Source organism: Dromaius novaehollandiae, chromosome 4 (genome assembly GCF_036370855.1).
Source record: "Dromaius novaehollandiae isolate bDroNov1 chromosome 4, bDroNov1.hap1, whole genome shotgun sequence".
NCBI classification, from domain to species: domain Eukaryota; kingdom Metazoa; phylum Chordata; class Aves; order Casuariiformes; family Dromaiidae; genus Dromaius; species Dromaius novaehollandiae.
In genome coordinates, this window is record NC_088101.1 from 59011548 (window position 1) to 59034929 (window position 23382).

At 42.1% G+C, this 23382-nt stretch overlaps 1 long non-coding RNA gene across 1 annotated transcript in view; it reads right to left on the bottom strand.

Moving 5' to 3' along the window:
• LOC112979526 (uncharacterized) overlaps positions 1–23382 on the bottom strand; it is a 125407-nt gene that overhangs the window by 18888 nt on the left and 83137 nt on the right. The gene's annotated exons all lie outside the window — the stretch shown is intronic.

A 23382-nucleotide genomic window follows, 5' to 3' on the forward strand; every position in this document is an offset into this window, starting at 1 on the left:
ACAAAGCAGAGGCCCTACTGCCATGTAGTTATGGAGATGGTAAGAAAACAAGAGTATGTCGTTATAACATGTTCTGCTACTTATGGTTAGACAGCAAGTCATTTTCAAGCAATATCTAATTCAAGGACTTCAAGGTACATACTGTGCCATGTAAAAAACTAAAAGTTCCTTTTTCCTCTGTGTGTGTGTGTTTGTGTGTGTGTGTGTGTTTTAATTAGGACAGTTGCTTTGTGCTTTACAATTAATTTCAAATCACCGTCAGTTATTAGAGTATGTCAGTATTTTCTACAGCAACAGCGAATTATGAACCTTGTCAGGTGAAAGTTCTCTGTGCTAGAGATGGGAATGAGAAACTGGACGTATGTCGCTGGCTATATGGTCTGAGATAAACCACATCTGCTGTTTGGGTAGTTACCTACGTTTCCCACAGCACTGTGTGTGGCACACTGATGCCTGGGCAGAAGGTATATTGAAATACAGCCAATAGAAAGGAATTGAAATAACTGCAGACTATTGATGAACATAGGAATGACCTTTCAGCAGAGCTTGCATGAAGACAAGACCAAGCACTCCAGCTTTTGAAGTGTCTCATTAGTTGCTGTTATTCCTCCCCATGCAAGCAGCAAAGGCTGCCTGTAACTCCTCAGACCCTCCTGGGCTAAACCAACTGTTAATAGCACTGGCTCTCATTTGGGTCACCACAACCCTCTGACATTTAGTAGGCAATTTCCTCGATGGCCTTTGTGCTTAACTGAAGCAGACAGAACTGTGGATAAATGTAGGTTTGAGTCAAATTCCTTCCCAAAGAGAGGCCATTTGCCCCATAGCACAGGATGATACACGGTGAACCATCAGCCAAAAACCTGCCTTTCTTCTTCTCTACAGATCCCTCCAGTAGTTTTGCTAAGCTTACTATTTTTACAGTCCCAGTGAGCACTAGCAAGGGGAAATCAGCAGAGTTGCCCTCTTCCCATTCCTTTCCTTCAGCCTAGCAGAGACAGGGTGTAGGATGCCTAGGGCACACATGCCACCCTTAGCCAAAGGCTCGCGCAGCTCCCTCCTCAGCCTGCCTGTATTCAATTGCTAGGAAAACATGAGCACTCCTGCATGGCAAAGCTTGCATGGGACAAACTTAGTTGTGCAAAGAGCTAAAGGAAGGACATATTGCCTGGAAAACCTGAGCCAAGACATCAGCATTTTACAGGCAGCCTGAGGCCAAGGCCACAGAGCTAGGAGAGAACTAAAGAGGACTTGACATCACTGAATGATCATCCCTTCCTTTTTTCAAACTAAAAAAAATAAAGAAATAAAAGAAATCTTGGTAAAAATCCTCTGATATGGCTGCTTGACCTCTGCAGGGTGGGAATGGAGAACTTTGCCCAGGGATGGTAGCTCACTCTCTTGAATAGGGTGCAAGCCTCCTGCATGAGCTTTATGCATGCACAAGCACATCAAAGTCAGTGGAAACACATCAGCCAAAATCCAGTACCCATGTAAAAGTGAAACCATGTACCTCGCTGGAAAACCCTGAGCAAATGAGCTTTAAACCAGAGATTTGGACAGCTTTGGAAAAGGAGAACTGAACTCTTACCTCAGAGCTCCCCCTAAGCCAAAACTTCCTTCTGAGAAGAGAGTAGATCTCTGTAGCTAGGCCCCTGGTAGCAACCACTAAATCAATATTGTTCCTGCTTCCCCTTCACACTGTCTCAGAGCATATGTATATGTTTTCCTGAACTTCTTGTTCATGTGTACCCAGTGGGCCAAGATTTGTCCCTCAGTTCTGTTGGAAGCTGTAGCTGTTTGTGCACCTTTGAGGAAAGACAGCCAAAAATCAAGGGCGGGACAGGGAATTAAGAAGCAACATTCAAGAATATTTCTCAGTTCAAGTACCATTGTCTTCCTAGCACTGTTTCAACCACCCAAAGTATGGAGTTGCAAATGAACAAAAGGATCCTCATCCCAGCTGGCAGTTGCAGTTATTGTGCATTATTAAAATATTCACGGAGTAGCAAAGTCCAAGAAGACTGGGTCTAGCACAGAAGCAGCATTTTCATACACAGTTACCTCACCATCCAGATGTCATTTAGCCTGATCCGTGTCTTGGAACCTAACTATGGCTGCAGTGTTTACAATTCACATAAGAACACCGTAAGTTAGCTTTGTCTGACTTTTTTAAAGTATACGGGAGTTTTATATGCAAGCTGCAAGTTTATAATAGTTACTGACAGCCAAACCTTCAAAAGGTCTTATTCCACTGCAGTTCCCATGCTTAGTGGTGAAGACTAGGTCATTCAACGCCCACCCCGAACTGCTTTTCAGAGGCGCCTTATTCACCTCATCAGCTAAGCTTACGTCTGGATCTGGTTTGGTGCATATGTGCATGGAGGGGTTGCAGTCACAAGTGTTATTTTTAGCTCAGAAAGGCTAATCTCCACAGCATTTCTTATGGTTGGAGGAGTCAGATGGGCTCTTCTACAGGGCCATCCAGATCAGAAACCAAACCTTAGGTGCTCCTGGCTGTCCTTTGGACAAGCTTATTTCTATACTTTCACTCAAAAGGGAGCTGAGGAAGATTGACCTCCTAAGGCCGTGGTCCCCCCTGCTGTGGAAGGGATCAGTTCTGCCAGGGAGCAATTCAGATACAGAGCACAATTTCCAGGTTTAAACAACTGCATCCCTAATCTAAATTACTAATACTCTGCTTCTGACTTCAGTGGAGATAGCAGACACTGTCAGAGACAAAACATTAGCTTTGGTCACCAGAGAGAAAACCTCACTGCTAAGACTGTCTGAACTTCACCAATATGTTGGCCTTTATTCAGGAAACAAACACCTGCGTAATTTGAAGCACTAGAGCAAATTATCACTGCTCATAAATGAGAGCATAGCTTTAAACGCAAAACTTTGCTGGCCATGCAGAGAAGACACAGCAAATATTGGCTCAAGTACCAAATTCTGATAGTAAAACCTACCAAGGGGCCCTCATCGTGTGGTTGGCTAGAAGTGACTGAAATAGTTGCATTAAGTTTGAAGACCATGGTTTTCAGCTTGCAAATCTCGTATTGCATGACCCACAAAATCTTTGTCCTCTACTTTATGATCAGTGCACTACCACACTGTTCCTTAACGCTGTTGCAGACAGACTCAAAGATAAAGCAATTTCTGTATTGCTTTTAAAAGAAAGCTGAAGCAAAAGCTAACAGTGCAATCCCATGTATTGATTATTTCCCCCTCCCCCTTAATGCTATATGAATGCTCTTAATTCTGAATTGCTCTGGGTTTCCTGCAAAGCTGCCAACGCACAGCCTTTGTTCGCACAAAGTTTAGCTGTCTCTTGATAAGCTCCTGAATTCTATAATAAAACAGCAAGACCAAAATGTACTCTGGAAGGTGGCCTAATGTAAAACTGTGGCACCAATTGTAAATCATAATGATATTGCCTTTCTGGAACTTTTTCCCATTCTAATGTGCATGTCAGCTGCGATAAAAATATTGAGCAGCAAGCTTTGAACTATTTTGGTGCTCTGTTGAAGTGTTTGAACAATACTGCCATGTCAGTTTAGCTACATTTTATAATAATTGGTGATTCGGGACAAATTATAGAGCAAACACAGCATGTCTAAACCAAACAAGTGCATTTAACGATATTCTGAATGAAAACATATTTAAGCCTATTGTTATTGCTTTTAGTACAATCACCATGGAAACTGTATAAAACTCACTTTTAATAACCATTCTTTCTTAAATGCTTTGTGTTGCCTAAATGATACATGAATTTGAGCATAATTGATCTGGTATTTTAATGGTCAGTCATGGTACAGCATGTCCTCTGGAACATGCCGTAACTGTGTTAATTGCTGCATTTACTGTATGTAAGATGCAAGTTTATACCAGCTTTGTTATGAAAGGAGAAGGGAGCAAAACTTTTTAAACCCCAGAGGATGTTCTGGATTATTTATATCTCAATTCCTTGCAAAGTTTTTAAATTCCAACAGAGGAAGACTTGGTCAAATCCAGCCCTGTGGTAAACTCAGTTAAAATCAATGCAGTTACATTACAAGTGGATCTGTTTCCCTAGCTTCAGGATTAAGGCATATTTTCCTGAATGTTGTTAAGGGCATAACCATTACCACAGGCCGGGCCACGTTGCAGCGCATGTGACAGCCCCTTCCCAAGTTTCTTAGGACAGTACCTAAGCGCTTGATGGAACCTGTCCTATAAACTCTTTCCCAATATGTTTTATGGGAGATGAGTAATAAGGAACAGTTATTATCCTCACACGATTTGGTCAGATGTGCTGCTACTATGCCTGTAAAATTCCAGATACCAGCCTTGTATTTTATGTATATACATAACCAGACCTGACCAGACCCACGTCGCGGGCCCCCCAAGGGAGCTCCCCTCGGGCTTACAGTCAGCAACCATCTCACTCCATCATGCGCTGCTGGCAGCCCGGCTGGCCTGTTCCTGTTGTCTGATCCCAAGGGCAAGTTTCCCGATCCGAGCATGGGAACGGGGGCTAGTCACAGGCTGTGGTTATGGCTGGGCAGAGCCAGCTTTACAGCAGGATCCTCCAAGAAAGAAAACATAACATGGAATTTTTTTACCACCCCAAGATAGTAAGTGATGACTGTAGCTCATCAGCAGGCAAACCAGCTATATCCACTGGGATCCCGGGGCAGGGGAGGAGCCACAGTCATGTGTGGCCACCGAGCAGCACACCAGCGTTGCGAAGGCAGATGCAAGGCAGGAAAGCCCTAGGCATAATAAGTGAAATACGACAGGTCTGTGTGCGTGACCACTGAAAAAGACCTAAACCTACGTTTATGCAACTACGGAACAGACTGCACAGGTCAAGCAAAGGATCCCACGTGAAACGCACAACAAAGACATGCATCCACAAGTAGAAGTGGCATCACATGTAAATGAGAGAGCCATTACCCCTGCTTCTCTAACTATTAGATGCCTGTTTTGCCTATAGCTACACGGAGTCACAGCAGTGGCTTCAGTAGCACGCTTTTAGAGCCACACCAGCAGAAGCAAGGGCAGGATTTTTAAAGAACCATTTTTAAGATAAAATTGTAGCATCAGCCAAAGAGAAATGTATGGTGATAGAACACATGCAGTTGAAAACAAAATTAAAAAATATATATAAATTCATTTTAGCTGGTTTCTTTTATTAGGATGCTTGAAATTTAAATTTGAATGCACAGCCATCTGTCTCAAGGATAAGTTCATTTTAAGCTTTTATTCCAATTTACATAAATCTTACTTTGCAAAATGCTTCCTGAAATTCATGATAAGCAATGCACAGAGGAAGCAATGCATTTATTTTCCAAGGTTACGGTACTCCCTCGATGTGCCTTACGACAAAAGACCCAGAGAAAATAGTTCAGGAAATGCCATTCAAGCTGCTGCGTACTTCTAAGTTCCCCACCCTGACACAGTTTCCCTCCGAGCAAAAAAGGTCAAATTATGTAGTAGCATTACACTCTCTAGTGGTGAAATCCTGTCCCTCGTGTCACTTCCCTCTGTGGCCCCATCTTGTCTCCTTGTTCTCTCAAGAAATTAACAGCTAATTCCTCAGATGTACGTTGCTGCCAGGTGCTATTTTTATTGACGAGGGTGCAACTACCCCCTCTTCTCAATCTAAAAACTAAAAGGGAAAAATTGAGACTTCAGGAAAGAAAACTTCAATAACCATTTCTTCACCATATGCACTCACTGAAGAATATGAATAAACACAGTCTAAATGTATACACACCTGTATTTTGTGAGGGAGTATGTAAAGCTGAATCTTCCCCTCACAGAGAAGCAAACACACAGTTGACACAAACTGCTACTGTTAAATGGCCAGCAGGGATATGCTTGTACAGGCCAGCTGTAGTCCTAGTAAACTTACAGTTTGTTCATGAGAAAAATGATGTTATTGTGATGTTTAATAAGCTTACCCTCATAATTAGCATTTGTGGTCCCATCCACAAAGTTCTGCGAAAGATTGCTTAGCATCCAAAGGTATATCTATACCAGAAGTGGGAAACCTGCCCTCCAGGGACAGATACAGCTTGAAACTGGAGTTCACATTGCGTGTGCATAATTGTAGCACTTGGAATAACACCAGAGGTTGCACTGAAGTGTGACCTCACAAGAAGGGGTTAAAAAGCCTATTCATTCCTCAGAAGGAAAAAAATTCTCCCAAACTCTGTCTATGCAAATACCTGAAATGTCTATGTTCATGTCATGTTTTTTCTGCACTGAAATACATGCCATGTCCTCAGGCAGAAGACCATAAGCTCTGCTAACCTGCTGGATGAGAGAACATTTTCCTAACTATCCATCTGTAGCCTCTTTGCAGGGTAGCCTCAGGCCGAATTTCAGAAAATCCTCAGCCAAAAGTCCTACAATTTCATTTCTGCATCCTTTCCTCCTTTTGCATAACTCTACCTCCTGAGCAACATTTAATCCCGTATTTGCACCGCAAACTGATGCAGATAACTATCAGTGCTCATTTCTGCACAGAACCATTGTTCCCATGTCAGTCCTTCCACTGTGGCCCCCCAATGCACAAGAGATTGTCCAAACAAAGCACAGCCACATGCAGGAAAATATTTGGAAGGCACTATAATTTTGGCAAGAATAATCAGGTCATCCACTCCTATGATGTGATTTTACACCAGACTGCTTGGCTGGACATTCATTAAAATCAGGTCTGATTGCATTTTTAAGGCTTCAGTGGTACATCAATATTAGCAAGTAATTTAGCCCAGTAGGAATGAATCAGCAGAAGGAAGCAGCTGGAGCTAGCATGTATGCAGACTGAATATCCCCAGTATGTATCTGGTTGGACCAAAGATTTGTTGAGGCTCTAATGCTCCCATGAGGGCTGGAAGGACATTAGCGTGAACCTGGAGCAGATCCTCCAATCTAGTTTCCTCTGAAAGGAACCTGTTTGCATGCACCAAAGCTGCTCTGCAGTCTGCAGCAACACATGGCATGAGGGAATGGCTGGGAGATTCATGTCAAAACTGCAGTACTGATACAGACACCGAGCCCTAGTGAAAGAAAATCCTCTGTTGGATCTGCTGCTGCCCACCAGCCTGAGGGTGATGGTGCCCGTTCAGAGAGGCAGGGCAAACTTTCAGATGGGCTCACAAAAATCTGCTTCTTACATGAAAGCTCTGGACCACAGCAGGTGACAACATGCTTGAAACACAGCGCATTATCTAAGTGTTCCCACCCCGTTCCTCTCTAGCACCCCCACCACCATCTACCCTCTCTGCTCTCGAAGTGGCACAAGCTGTAAGTGAAGGCACCTCCAAATAGCACAGCTTCACATCAAGGAAAGCCATCTTCTGCAACAGTGTTGCAGACTGCTTGGAAATACTCAGTGTGCATTTGATCTCTCCTTTAAACCACCACCAGGAAGATCTTGTAGCCCTTTCGCCTGCAAAGGGAAGTGCGCCAAGAACCAGTAACTGTTCCTTGCTGCCTAGATAGTTCAGAGCGCCATTAAATGTGAGGTTTGGACCCATATCTGTAGTGCTTGATCCCACCCAGAACCTCTGCCACAAAACGCACGTCCATATGGTCATCGCCAGCAATGCTGCTGAACTGCAAGCAGTGCAATGGGGTACGTTTGGTACAATTTATGGAAAGAGCAGGAATGGGTCAGCTGATTTGGCATCAAACAAGTGTCAAATTACCCCATGATGGAAAAAAGCTTTCTTTGATCCAAGGCATTTACTCTCTCCAGTTCTGAGTGACCAAACGCACGAAGTGGGGAAATGACAGCCTATAGGATAGGTATAATGAACACTCCCAAATGAAAGAACTGATTCATTGGTATCTGAACTTTTCTGCAAACATGGCCAGGTGAAATTTGATGTAACAAACTACAACAGGCTGTGAGGCCAGTGTGGAGATTTTGCAGCACAGATATTTGAGACTGCCCATTCATGATGAGATGACCACTCTGTTCTCTTGTGGGTTATTAGCAGCCAGCATACGTGATGATCCTTTCTCATTTTTTAGACATAATAGAGCTAACTAGAGAACCGGATCACAGAATACAGGGCCAGAACATCACAATCTCATTTTTTCCAATATGGCTCAGTCCTGCACCGTACTTGGGTTGAGATCCAAATTTTAAAGCTAGATTACATTCCTATTATAAGATAAATAAAAATCCAGGCTAAAATCAACAGTTCTGGGGGGAGACGGGAGAATAGGAATTTATATCTGAATTTTGCGGTCAAGCCTTCATCCTGCAAAACCGTCAAGTTCAGAATAATTCATCCTTTCTGTGAACCCATCATTTTGTTATCATGAAATCAATATGCTGGGTCTCATCTTCTGATCCTGCCACTTAACCCCTTCCTGTGTCTTTTCTGGTGTTTTATTTTATTTCAAGAGCTAGCATTCTGCTCATTTCAAATCTGAACTGAGGTTTCAGATACCTCAAGGGGAAAACATTCATGCCTCTTTCTGAAAGAGCATTGATGCATCTGGGTTTTGTTCGGTTTTGTTTTTTTGATGGGTTGCAGCAGGATCAAGAAGCTTCTACAAGAGTTGCTCTTGGTTTCTGGGGGGAGTAAATGAGCTCAAAGTGTGCTTTTAGCAGGGCTGCATTGGCAAACAAGAGGAAGATTTGTCATGCCAAGTGCAGATGAAACACAGAATTTATCTTTTGAACCACCTTGTTCTAAACCACCTACTGCATAATTGATAAAAAGTGTTTATTTATTGTTCAATTTATGCATAAGTGTGCACTTAGGCTTTAATAACTGGGTAACAAGGAGACTGTATGCTGCTCCCACTATGTCAACTGTGATTTTTCTTACTGATTTTTTGAAATCTGCAGCCAACATTATCTTTCACTGTCCTAAAATACTGGCAGCGTTACAGCTGGCGCCATGCCCTCTTACTTCATCACTGGTCCGATGCAAAAATAGCTGGCTGCTGAGTCCCATATGGTCCCAAGTCAACCAGTCCTGGCCAAAACACAGCCACTTGCTTGCTCTGAGACTGGCGTGCTACCTCCACCGCCCTCTGCGCCGCTCCCCCGGGCACTGCCCCCCGAGCCCAGGGTCGGACTCAGACAGCAGCTCAGAGACGGGCTCCCACATGAGGAGGTGGGATTGCCTCCGCTGAACCACACCAAAGTAAGATACTCTCGGGGCCCACGATCACTGAGGTCTGACTGTAGAGGCAGGGACTGGAAATGTTTCTGGGACTGCTCAGCTCCACGTGGTAAATAAGCAGAAACCAACAAATCCATTTGCATTCCCACTAGAAGGCAAGATTTGAACCCGTCTCTCTAGAGGGGAAAAGCTAACGAGGCCCCACGCCTCCTGTGTCATTGAGGCTGGAATTATGACAATACCTACACCCAGGGGTAAGGACATAGTAATTATTTCCAGATGTATGCTAATGTGGCTGATTTTTATACATTCATCTTTTGCACAGCCTACATCCATCGCGGAGCTCAATGTTTACTCAGCATTCAAATAAAACATAAAGGGATTTAAAAAAATATCCTAACCGGTCTGTTAAGCTTCCTTAAAAGGGAGCTAATGGTATCTGCCTAAACACTCTAGCTGGGTTTTACAACTGAAATTCCAGGGATTTACATAACTGGCCTGCTTTTTTCCAAGGTCTGCATTTTTGCCCAACCAATTGAGCTCAGTGAAAATAAGCACTACACTCTGATGCTTATCAGCAGTTCGTTATTAGGATGCATTTAAAGGACAGAAAGATAAACACAGAACTATAAACTCCAGTGCTGCAGTGCAGGAGTGGACGATGGGTGCTACTTGAGTTTTCTACCAGACCCTGGGCAGTTTTAAAGACACTGGGAGAATCCTCACACCATTTCCTTCCTGGGCTAACTCATAATGATCTTGGATGGAAAAGATGTGCCCTTTATTCTCTCTGTAAGGCAGTTGGTAAATTGCAATAAATATAGAAAGCTTAGTTCACCCTTACAAACACAAGAGTGATGCAAGCAGCATCCTCTGCACCGGCCCGGGGGGCTGAGCCGCGGGAGGCTCACTCCTTGCCTTCCTGACAAAAGCTGCCCACTCTGTGCCATGTCTCCAAGGCACCTGGCATCGTTCCTCACAACTGTTATACATGGTGTTTGTTTTTAGAGATGAACCTGACCTGTACAGTCTGAGCTGGATTTCAGTCTCCTCTTCACCTCTGGGAAAGTCCGATAGCTTGAGATTTTGGTTCAGCCTATAAACAAGGTGTCACATTCAGCTGAGATATTTACATGAAGGCTTGTGTTTAAATAGTAAAACATTTTCCTCAGGAGTCTTCAGATCTGGTGTTCTGGTTACATCCATGTCTATAATAACAGAGAATTGATCTAAAAGACCATATATTGTCTAATTCAAGGTTCCTTACAAAATACAGACTAATCCTGTAAATTTTCCTCATGTCAGGCTAATGACAATGAGGTTATTCATATATAGATTATTCTTGTTCATTAGCACCTGCAAACTCTGACTAATGCTTGGTTCAGTTTATCTTTATGGATCCAACTCTGCCAAAGAAATGTCTATATTAAACCCATCACTCACCAAATTGCTTTCCCAAAGCTACTCTTTTCATCTTCTTTGAATAACATTAATAATGGGTTACGAATAGCATAAGTTACGAATAGGCAAAAAAGACATTAGATTTTCCACAGCCCTCACTAAATTATGTATCAAACATTTTATCAAACATTCTAGCAGTTAATACTAAAAAACAGTATTGTTTACCAGACAAATACTTTTGCATATGCTTTTTTAGGACAGGTAGTGCACATGCTTTTTTAGGACTGGATGCCATCACTCTTTGTTTCTTACTACTCTCTACACAGTAAAATTCAAGCCAAGAGTTCAGACAGCTCTTCAATGAGACATAAGCAAGAATACACAGGTTATACGATCATTGTTCTTCCAGTTTTCCTAGGTTAGGGTGCATACACAAAGACAGTTATCTCTGTATTTCTCTTATCAATACGTTACATTTCCCTGAGCATGTCTGTGGAAAAAAAAAAGCACTGTTGCTTTTTTCTTTGATAAAGAAATAACATGAAATTGAAACAAAGGACGATGTATGCTTCTAATTGTGGCTGCTCCACCACCCTCCCATGGCCCTTGAGGGCTCCACACATCCTCCTCTCTCAGCAGCACCACCACCTCGGGCAAGGCCAGCTCCTTGCAATAACCCTTAGCAGCTCCCAGCTACATGAATATGCTTGCTATCCTGATAAACACTGGGAAACTGAGGTTATTGCAATGTTTCAGACCTGCTTCTGCATCAAACCTGTCAAAAATGACTTCTGCCATATACTGAACAATCACAGGCAGGGGGAAGGTCACATTTTCGTAAAGCTAAAACTTCCACTCTACAAAACAATTAAATCTATCCATACTGCTCTTCTCTTTTTTCCAGACCGCCCACCCCACTTGCTCTTTTGTACTGCATTTCAGTTACTTTTGTTATCAACACTAATTTATTATAGACTACCTAAAGGGAGGTCAACATTTAGCAGAGACCATATCTTACTACTTATAGAAGAAAAGATTTCCTCTTGTGTTTATACACTCATATGTCTCTCTCCACCATATAGATTGATTTTAGGGACTCTGACTAATGAAAAGTTTGGAACAGGATAAAAATAAACCTTGACAGAGTTTGCTGCAGCCATCTACTAAGCAGTTTTAGTTCTGTGGGTTTTTTCCTTCTGTAAGCTTCCAGTCTGCAGCATGAATCTAAAACATATGAATAAATATTCGAAGACTTCCACTGTGGTCTTTGAGGTTCACAGCTCAGGAGGGTCGGGCTTGTGCTCAGCTTTACACTTCAGAGACTTGAAGGTGGTCTTTTACCCAAGGTGAATGTATGAAACACCCCTGACTTTTAAGATAAAATGATGGATTACCATTAAGGAGGGAGGTTCCTATTTTAGTTGTAGTCCTTTTAAACTTTATTTATACAGTACTTGTTTCGAGGCGGTAGATCTCTGATCACAGCATTCCTGCTATGGAGCTGAGGATTATATAGGGCAAGGAAAAGAAGAGAAATTCTTTTCAGGCATTATTCTTTAAAGCGTTATCTCATCACCCAGGGTAAGATATGATTTTTTTTTTCTCAGTAGGAGGCCATGATACATCTAAGGGAAAACACCTGGAGAACAGGAATTTGACTAGATTACAGTTGTTGTCATCTGTGGCTGACTCCCATTCCTTGAACTTTGGCTTCAAATAATTTGATGTAGCATCACTGCCGAGGAGCCAAAGCAAGTTTTCTTGCATGCTAATCATTACTGTAGTCTGCATCAATCCAAATTCATGGGAGAAGACTTTCAGATGACTGAAGCTCCCCTTAAGCCATTAGAGCAATGACAATTTATACTGGTGAAGGATTTGTCTCTTGCTGTATAATGGGTCAGTCATTTACTACAACTGTTTTTTTTCCTTTCTTACTTAGAAGCAAGCAGTTAAAGAGAACTGATTGCACATGAAAACAGAAAGAAATGGAAAGCCAAGTCTTCTAACACAAAGAGAACAGCAGTGCTCAGTAATCCTGATATTGAAGGACTTCTCCTGGGATTTACAGGTAGTTTCTTTCCCAAATGCCTCGTGTATTCATGCTAGCCTTGGTCCATCATCTGAGGCTGCCCACAGCAATGGGCTAGCTGTGCGGGGCTGATTTTTTATGATGTAGGTATCTGTCTACTAAGAATCAAGTTAACCACAAATTCCTTCTTTCATTGGTTAATTGATTTTAAAGACAGAGCTCAAATCAAATGGTAACAATATTTAGTTACAAACCACCTGGGATGATATTTGAACCAGTGAGCTCATGGTAAAAATAACATTAAATGTCCCATCTGTCTTCTCGCGTAATTGTCCGGAATGGCTGGAGGACCCTGTTTCCCACAGACATGTAACCACATTCAGGAAACACACAGCACAGAGCAGACAACACCAGGTTTCGTCACATTTGTCATCTGACACACTGCTTCTGTTGCCCATTACCGGAGCCGGAGAAGCCGGGCTGCTGAGGGAAGCTCAGAGAGTCGGCTCAGGGTGCTAATACGCTGTCTGCTGCTTTGGCTGTTCTCAGGTTATTTCCTTTTGTTCCAGCTGAGAAACCAACGTGCTGCCTGCTAAGTGCTGTGGCCTCGTGCTGGTTCCTAATTCCCAAAGGGTTTTTATATCCATTAGCTGCGTAAATACCCCAGGGACCACCACGCTGGCATCAGCGAAGTGCTCGGAAGAGCCACATGGGTGAGGAACCAGAAAGCTGTCCTCTCTCTGAGATAACAGTGTAAAACCGCAGAGCTGGCCTGGTTAAGGTGGCATTTTTCAGAAGACCTTATAGGAGCGTTAGGTGAGCAGATGCCCTGGGCGCTCTCTGTGCTCAGAGGCACTGCTAAATTCTTTGGGAAATCTCAGCCTTCACATGCAGCAATTCAGTGGCTTCCTGGCTAAGCTCTTTGCTGTGAAACTGCTGGGGGATTGCAAGCAATGCAGCTATGAAATCCAGTAACAGTTTGGGCAAACAACCTCTTAGTAAAGGTATTGTTATGTCAGTGCTTTCTGCATAACCTGAGGCCTTTGTTAACTATTTAAATTTGTCTTCAAAGGGAGGAATTAAACAACCTGCTAATGTATTTAAATACCATTGGATAAATAAGGGGAAAGAAAACCCACAGTCTTATATTTCAGCCTGAAACTTTCACTGTTTTTCTTCTTCCAAGAGCAGTCTTATTTAATTCTACAGTAGATTTTTAAGTCTCTTGATAGCTAGAGCTATGTAATCTTGCACCTGGCATCAGCAGGCTGTTTGTCTGCAATATTATACCGTTTTTCAAGGTAAGCTGTGAACTATGAGCCTGACTGAGTCTTACAGAGCAGTAAAGTCTTACTTGGGCAGTAAAACCATCCTTGGTTTGGATCACCACAGATCGGACTCAATGATGTTATATTACAAATACAAATATTAATTTTAAACCCATATACACCTGTTATTGTCAAAAGGTGTAATTTTTTAAATAAGTGTATTGTCTTCAGGGCCAACATTTTTCTCATAGGAACCAACTCAGCAGAACATGTATTTGACTCCTGTCCTATCCAGTCCCACTGATACTGATCAGTGTTCATGTTTAAGTGTTTTGCTAGGATAGGGCATTTCAATCATTTTCTCCCCAAGCTTTTGTTTCCACTTCTTTTTCTTAGCTTGTGTCTTTGAAATAGGATTTTGAGGTCTTTCGTGTTACCCGACACCAAGAACCACAATGGTGCTGCGTATGTGACTATACTGAGCTCTCCCCTTCTCTGCAGAGGGCATCCGTGTGGCAGATGTGCCCTATATCTTTTCTGGTGGCTCCTTGGCTACCACGTCCTCCTAACTTTGGCAGCCTGCATGCCCTGCAGCTGGAATCTGCCCTCGAGTATATAGTATAGCAGTTTTTTCTTTTATGGCCTTGGAATAGGAGCAGAAAGAAAGATACTCCTATGAACAAGAAATAGAGAGTCACTCCGAGAAAAGTCAGTCTGATAACTTCTCTGAAAAAGGAGAAGCAAAGAGAGAGATGAATCAATACTTAACAATAGCTCTTTTAACTGAGCTTCTCCAACTTTGAAATGAAGAGAAACAGGCTCAAACCTACACTAGTGTTTTGCTCTGCTTGATTAGACATGACCCTACAGAAACAGATATGGGAAAGAAGCAAAAGGACACTGGAGAAACACTTAAAATGCAAGCAGCTGATAAGTAGGTTTGAGGTCTGACCAACTGGATTGCCTTCCATTTACCTTCTCTTTGATCCAGTTTTAGTTCGGTTACATTGTCTCTGTTCAAATTCTGGCTAGGATAAAAATAGATGGTAATGGAATAAAAAACCTAAGACATATTATCATCTGTTTTATAACTTCTGTGCTAAAATCTTCAGATCTAATTAGGATAAAGCTTATTCTAATTCCAAAGCTTCCCTTCAAAAAGATGCACAATAATACATTAGAGCCACAGCCCGAAGAGTAAGATTCCACTGCCTTCCTGGAATTTTAATTGACAACCGGGTAGTGCTTCAGGTACCCGGGAGACAGCGCTATACAAGTGCAGTTCAGCTCACTGATCTGTACTGAAGCCTGCCGTACACTGTATTAAAGTGTATTGGCATTTACGCCTGAAGAACTGCAACATTAGCCCAATTGCCTCAAAGCTGGCACTTTGCTAGGGAACAGTTAGCAGCAAAAATGGAAATCAGGTACAAGAAAGCAGGAACAAAGATGAGTGACTAGTTTTAAATAATTCTCTAAATGTTCTCTGTGCAGTCAGCATCTCTTAAAAGGGGAAAAAAATGCCAGCCCTAAATACAAACGACTGACAGCATCTGAGCAAAACTGGCCTAGACCTGACATGTTATAGTCTTGTTTTGAATTCAACATTTTTTGATCTAAAACCCAAATTAATTCACAAATGAGTGGCCTAGTTTCACTTATTGCTCTTCCAGAATGCAAATCATGGCATGCCAAGATAACTTCAGCCTACTCAAAACCCCAGCTACTCCAGTCATTCATCAAAGCACTTGATACTGCTCCTTAGTCAAGGTTAGAATGAAGTTTTAAGAGCAGCGCATTAGCTTCACACACCATTAGCCATGAGTGCCTCAGGCTGTACATCACAAGCTTGATGAAATGGCACTCATGCTGTCCCATGTACCAGAGAAAATCAAGGCATTAAATATTACCTTTTTTCAAGGGAATTTCAGACGTGGTTGACAAGGTCACGTGTAGTGATTTCTCTGAGGCATTTGATTTAGGAGCACATGATATTTTGTTTAAAGGTATTTTATGCAGAATTAACTGCGTACATATCAAGAGAACTGAAAACTGCCTCACTGTGAATCTCATAATCCTTTAATGGAGACATTTCTGTTGCTAACTCCATTCCTGCCTGGGTCCCATAGGGACCAGTCCCTGAGCCAATGCTAATACTTTATCAACCATTTAGACAACATAAAACATTCACAGGTGGCATTCGCTGTAGATTAAGAAAAGAAGGTAGAAGAGCAGACAACAGAGACAGAGTAATCCGAATTGCAATGCCAAACAGTCACAACCCACCTAGGAGCTGACCATCTAGGAGTCAGGGACACAGATTGTGGCCACTGAATGGGAGACTCTGACTTGTGATAACAACTGAGACATGCATATTGGTGAAGGTAACTGCCCCTACTGAAGGCTACCAGACCACTTGGACAAATGGAAAGGGAAATATCAAAGAGAGGTAGCGAAAGGAACCTGCTCCTGTGCACAGCATCAGTAAAACTGCTACAGAGAAATTCATTCTTTTCATGTGTTTCTATATGCAGAAGGTTGTGGGAGTACAAGAGGGAGTACAAAAAGGTCACAAATGTGTTTTCAATGTCTGAAAGAGAGATGACATGCCATATAAAAGATTTATGATAGTGTGAGGCGAAAGGAAAATACAGGTTTACTCATGTTGGAAAAGGCTTAAGGTTGAGAGTTGAGCTTAGAGATGATTTCATCCCCATGGGAATATTTATACTTTGAAAAGCCTGTAAAGGGAACAGTAAACTTATTACCAAGAGCAACTGCCCAAATACAGGCAGCATGTGCCATTTGCGATGCCCCAGGATGTCCAGCCTGCTCTCCAGCCGCTGGTCCAGAAGGACCCTGTCTCCTGCAGGCCCAGTGGCTGGAGATCTGCCAGCCCCCTGCATGTCCCAGGCACCCAGGGGCCTCTCAGGCAGGATTGCACCCTGGCCATCTTTACCACACGACCAGACACTCCTCCAGGTGAGGAGGTTAATGTGCTCTGAGGGGAAATCCAGATGTGAGGCAGCGAGGGCTCACGCGTCATCTCTGCTGTGTGCCTCTGGGGCTGTCTCTCTTGCAGGCCTTCCTCCTTTGGCCTACCTTGGACACCCTCAATGCTGTCCTGACCTGGGCCGTGATACCCTACGGCAGCACTTCAAAGCCGCGCTCAAGGCTCAGGGCCTCTACTGGGCTCCTGCAGGGGTCAGGAAGGCATCTGTTTCACGGCACACGGCAAGGGCACCACTTGTTAAGGAAGCCCAGGCATGGCCTGGGACCCCACTGTGATGGGTTCTGCACAAAACTGGAATGAAAATGCAAGGAAAATGACTACATGTGTCTGACTTGATCCCCTGACTCCAAAGCCTCGAGTCACAGCTGCACACGGAGTATAGGATGTGATAAAGGAGCACTTAAAACTTACAGCATGTCTTACTCGTCTGCTCAGACTCCAGTTGTGTTAGATTTGGGATCAGAAAGGAATATTTTTCTGCTTATACTGACAAGCATCAGTGATGTCATCTGCTTTTTCCACAGGGTGTACTATTTAATCTTGAAGGTCTGAAAAGCTTCAATCTAAAGTCTTTGGACTAACGTGAAAAGAACCAGGTGAAAATCTAGAAGTCCCTGATACAGAGGAAGTCATAAACTGATGAGCTAGTTTTTCCTTTTGGCCTTATACTCTGTGGAATAAGTACTTTCTTGGATTACAAGTGAGCTGGGTTAGGAGAAAAATAGAAAAGGCAAAATATATGATTCACTTTTCTAAATCATGTAGAGAATAATGTCAGCCATGTGCACATCCAGGATGTATTTCTGCTCGAGCAAATACATAAATATATACCTTTGTATTTCCAATAGAGAAGACACTAGATGTGGAAGGACAGATTCAGACAGTTGTTACACATTTGGGGCACTCTTTACCAAATACAAATATATACACATTGTTCAGTGAGATGTATCTCCACTCCCACAAGGGGATACATTCAATGAAGTGAGGCTACCTGAAGATGTGAAGCCAAGACTTTGCAAACACAAGTGCCAAGCTTGCAAACTTCAGACCTGAAAGGAGAGCTCTCCTTTATGCTTTCAGAAATCCATAAACACAGAGGCTTGTAACAGAAATCATCTTGCAGCATAACCATCTAACATTTCAAAATAATTATTTCCATCTCTCTGAGTACTTTTTATATCAACCACCAGCTGCTTAATTCAAAACCACTGACATCAGTAGAAATCCAATTACCAGAATGCAAAGACTAGGCACAATCTAGTTTCCTCTTCTTTGTCCATAAGCATTTTATTTCTTGTGTTCTGCCGTTTTGCTTTGGCTGCATACAATTTTGGCACTAAAGGAAAGATCTGTTAATCGTATTGCAGTATTGCTAAAGAAGTCCGGTCATGAATTAGGATCTCATTGCACCAGGCTCTGTTTAAATGTAGAATGAAATGTTGATACTTAAATTAAGCTTATGGCTGGAAGTTATTTACAATCTTGACTTTAAAAGGATTAGCTTCACCTAAATGGAATGGAACAGCGTGAGAGGGATGTCTGCATGCTTGTCTCACTTTTGCAGCATTGAGGACATTTGAATATTTGAAAAGGCCTATGAATGCATGACATATTCTGGGTATTAGACTGCCTTGTAGCAAAGATGAGCTATGGGACAAACCCCACAGCACACCCAAGGCATGTGATTTTTTACAGCCAGATCCTGTTTGCATAGTTTCCTCCTTTTTTTAAGATTAGAACTTCAGCTCTTCAGAAAAACAGATTTTTCTAACTCCTTTTCAAAGGCTTTTTGATATAGATTACCCGGGGTGCGTCCCATGGCTAGTTCAGAATGCCATGAAGGAGCCACAGAGCTTCAGCTAAATGCCCTATGAAATGGTTTAGCATTTTACCTATTAAAATGATGATCTTACATCCCGAGTATCACACTGACCCCAGCCCCAACTCTGTGGCCTTTTCAGTAGAACAAGGGAGAGAGCAACTAATATTTTGAAAGGGAGGGAAGAAAGGGGAATTTGAATATTTTATACTTTGGATTTTTCAAAAAGTTCATCAAATATTGCATTTTATCTCAACATGTAATGTGAATGGTCTACATTTTAATGCAGGAAAAGTACTTTTTACAAATAATTTTTCTCTTTCTAGTTTCTGCCTTCCTTGTAATCTTGACAGAGCAACAATAGGCAAACCTTGAAGTACCATTTTGCATCAGTGGCATTTAGGGCACAGTGCCACGATAAACAAAAACAGTTAAGGGAATATCTAAAACTGACTGCCTCGACACTGAGGTATGTACTGTTGTCTGCAAAATATCAAAGCAATGTTTGTAACCCTCAGTACTCAACTCCAGCCCATCCAGTTTCTCTACAGAATGCAAACAAAACCAGCACATATATATATAAGTATGTAGCTAAAGCTACCTACACTCTGTGCAACTTAATAGTAGTGAGTATTCAGTCAATTCTGCACCATAACTTTATAGGTGAGGTTTGGTATACTAGTTTAATCATAATAATTGTCAGAATTCCTAGGAGCCATGAAGGTCCCTTCAAAACCATACAGCTGAAACAATCCTACCAGAACAAGGCATGTGTCAGCATTCCCCAAAAATCACAGGCAAGGCGTGGATCATTTGAGGAATTCTCAAGGCTATGCTTTTGAGGAGTTTCAGGTATCCACAAGAAGAGTCAGAAATATCAGAGAAAACAAGCAGCAAAGACGCACCAGACACACAGAGGCAGAGTGTCATCCTGCAGAAACACTAAGAGAGAGCGTTAGGATTAAGGGCTAGCTGTGACTGATTTGTGAATGTTGATGTATTTCTGCAGTCAGGTTTCTTTAGACGACACTGATTGTGAAATAGCTCCAGGCTGTTCTGTAACACCCAAGAAATGCCAAGAAAAATTAAACAACCCAGTAGCAAGCCAGTAATGGAGAGTCACTGAAACTCTGATAATTTCCTGTTCCCATAGAAGACACAAGGAAGGAGGATAAGAAAAACATGCGCTCAGGTAGGACAGTGATTAGCTGCCAGATCACCAAGGCAGGGAGTTTACTGAAGCTGATTTGAGGTTGATGGGTAAGGGGGACAGATCTAGTCCTGAAGAGCTTGCTTGTGTTCTGAGGAAAATGGGGCAGGACAGGCAGACAGTTTGCTATTTTGTCTACATCATTACCCATTTCAGGCTGTCTGAACAAAAAACCATTTTAGAATCCCTTCTTGCACTGCAAAAACTATAGACCATAAACAAGTGTGTACATGAAAATAGGCACACAGGAAGAGAGCACTCTTAGATAACAGGAATATTTTGTAGGATCAATATCACGCCAGCCTGTGGCAGCTGACTATCCACTCCCATTTCCCAAGAGTGACACAAGCAAACTCATAACACGGGGAAGGTCAAAGAAAAAGATCATATTGGTGTCTGCTGGGACCAAGGAAGGATAACGAAGGGTAGGGCTGTAGTGCAGGCCCCCAACACAGCAGCCTGGGTGGGTTTCCATCACTGGCTGAACACACGAGGAACCTCTCTGGGCTAAGAAATATTCCCCTCCTTGATCTGCTCCCTGTTCACTTTGCAAATACTGCAGGTGTCTCGATGCATTAGTGCCTTCTCGTCCCAAGAAGAACAACTTAGAGGACTCTGATTATTGTTTAAGCACCTGAGCCAAAAACTGTTGAATTTTATGATGCTGAGGTTCTGGCAATGCTTTTCAAGTACTGTATGTCTATCTCAGTTATATGTCAAGCTGTCACATTGTTAGTTCCTCCCCTGCCATCTGCATGGGTATTCTTAGGTTTCAAATTCCCTCTGCCTGCTACCATTAGTAAATGAAATAAATAATTAAAAACCCCCATTGTAAAGCTTTATTCAGGAATTTTGTGTTCAATTTTAAACAAAACCAAACTGAAATGTATTGTAGAAGTGTTAGCTCTGAAGTAAAATTTTATACTTGAAATAGAATCCATTAAGTGTTCCTGATGATAAAGTCACATCTTCATCTCAAAAGCTTTTTAAGAGGATTCACTTATTTTCCAAATGAATTCTCCAGGACGGTTCTATTTAGGTCATTTCCAATGCACCCAGCAGTGCTGTATCTAGGCACCATTACAAAAATAAAGCTAGGAGAGTTCATTCATTTTTCTTAGGTAAACAGTTCTAAGAAGAATGAGCTTCTCTGACAAGTGTTCGGAAATCTTTGTTCTTCTGACATTAACGGATTGCAGAAAAAAACACCAGGACAGTTTTATTGCAGAAATCAAATTAACTCACTAGGAGACAGATTATAGCTTTGGAAAAAAACCACTGATTGGGCCAGTGAGGCTAGCATAAGGAAGGAGGCTTTCAGCCTTGTTTATGGAGGGATTCAGCCTTGTAATGGTGGGATTAACAGTGAATTACGGCCTGATTTTCAGAGAGGGTGGTCGACAGCTACAAGATTCACTAACCAGTTCTTCTGAAAATCAGGCCCACACAGGGATGGAGGAGGAATAAAGAAAGGGGTTAATAACAAGGTTATTAGGCAAAAGTAAATTGTCAAAATGAGAGAATGCTTAAAACCATCGTCCTGAAAGACTTGACAAGCTCACACAGCAAGGGAGTGAGAAGTGAATTAAAACCAGAGCACGAATCTCCTGCTCAGCAAGCTCTCCTTATAATAGCCACCATAAGCTGGGCGCACCATGCAAGTCACAGCAGCTATGGCACCTCTGAATTTCCTGGTCTCATGGTTTCAGCCCGATCCTTTCTGTTATTGCAGTGCGGCTTTTAGTCATTAATTTATTAAGTTTGGGAAGAAAGTCCACTGTAAGGAAGACCAGCTGAGGACTGGTTATTGAAAGGCCCCTGGCTCCTGAAGAGGAAGGGAGGTGATTCCAATCCTTAATTCACTTTGGAGTGAGACAATTTGGTAGGAAATCAATCACTGTGAAATTCCAGGTGGGGAAAAGGATTTTTCTTGCTAAGGGCTACAAGTCTATTTTGACGTCTGGATGACATGTTCTGGAAATTCACCAAGCAGCAGACTCCTGCCCTAGGTGAGAAGACAAATTTCAGCAAGTGATCTATAATATGTGCCATGAACAGTGAGAGAAAGAAACATTTTGTAAGCAGTTAATTGTAGGGGATGATGTTACAGTGTTATGCCTAGAGGCAAGGGTACACTTCAGTTCTTCCAGCTCACTAACAAGCATGGCAAAGATACTCCAGTGAGGAGAGAGGAATGAAAATAATTTAGAAAAATGTCATCGATAGCAAAAAAATGAGTATGGCAAAACACATCCTGGCGAATTTTTCACGCACTTTTAGAAAATAATAAATGGGTTAAATCATTTAACTTCATCTAGGGCCAGATTCCCCAGTCAGATGCAGGACTGGAAGATGGAGTGGAAGTTCTGTCCTTAGTCTCATGTATTTTGCTCATCAGAGGTGTAATTTAACCCATAAATATATTTCCATATTGGTGAGAAGCATTTACTTACTACTGTCAAAGATGAAGGAATAAAACTTCCAGTCTGCTCCCTGTCTAATGTTAGAGCTTTTTATGTTAGAAACTAAAAATATATTTCATTTTTCCCACTATATATTTTATCTAAATTTTAGGAAAGTTTTTTGAAAATTGCTACCTCTGCTAATACAATATACAATATGAAGTGGAGTGTCCCTGCAGGATGCGGCATATTGATCAATATACACTGCAGTTAATCTTTTTCCCTTAGAAGAAAAAGTGCTTCTAAAATCAACATGGGAAGTTCTCAGCTGATAGTAATATTGACATTAAAAAATATATCAGCATACATTGCGTTTATTAGCAGATTGTTATTTAAGAAACTCTAGGAACCACTTTAAAAGAGGGATGATACGTTGCTATGCACAATCGCTGCTCTGCTAACCCCCCCCTCTGCCAGGGTCAGAGCCGGTTCCAGCAGGCAGGGAAGACTCCTGTTCAGTCCGTGCTGTGTGCTCCAGGGGTGCTAGACACTCAGTGTAGACCTAAACTATTGAGGTTGTTCACCTAGCATTTTATTACTTTTGTCTCTTCTCTTGAAGTTAAGATTTGCCCACCTAAGAGTTTTGCACAGTGCTTAAGACCATAGGACCTAAACAGCAGTCTCCATTAACAGCCTATTTATAAAATGATTGCAGTTGTTTTGAGCCTAATTTTCTTGGCAAACGTGAGAAATACTGTTTCTGTATTCCCATCACCCATGTGCACCAAACAAAAACCCTTTCCTTCTTCAAATCCTCTATTAAAAGTTCACTGTTCTCCAAAGCCCTTAGTGATGATCAACCATTAATAAATACAATTAAGGAAATATGCCAGCTTCTAACTATCTACAATAATGATCTAAAGATTAAGCCCTCAGCCCATGTGTCTGTCAGCCACAGTCTGTCCTGGATTTCAGGCCCAAATTCTCTTCCCACTGAATTCAGCCCCAAACCTCTCTTAGTCAGAAGACCTTTTAGAGAGAAATTGGTCTGCCTCTACATTTTACAGCTTTTAGGATACAGCAGCACCGAATAAAAT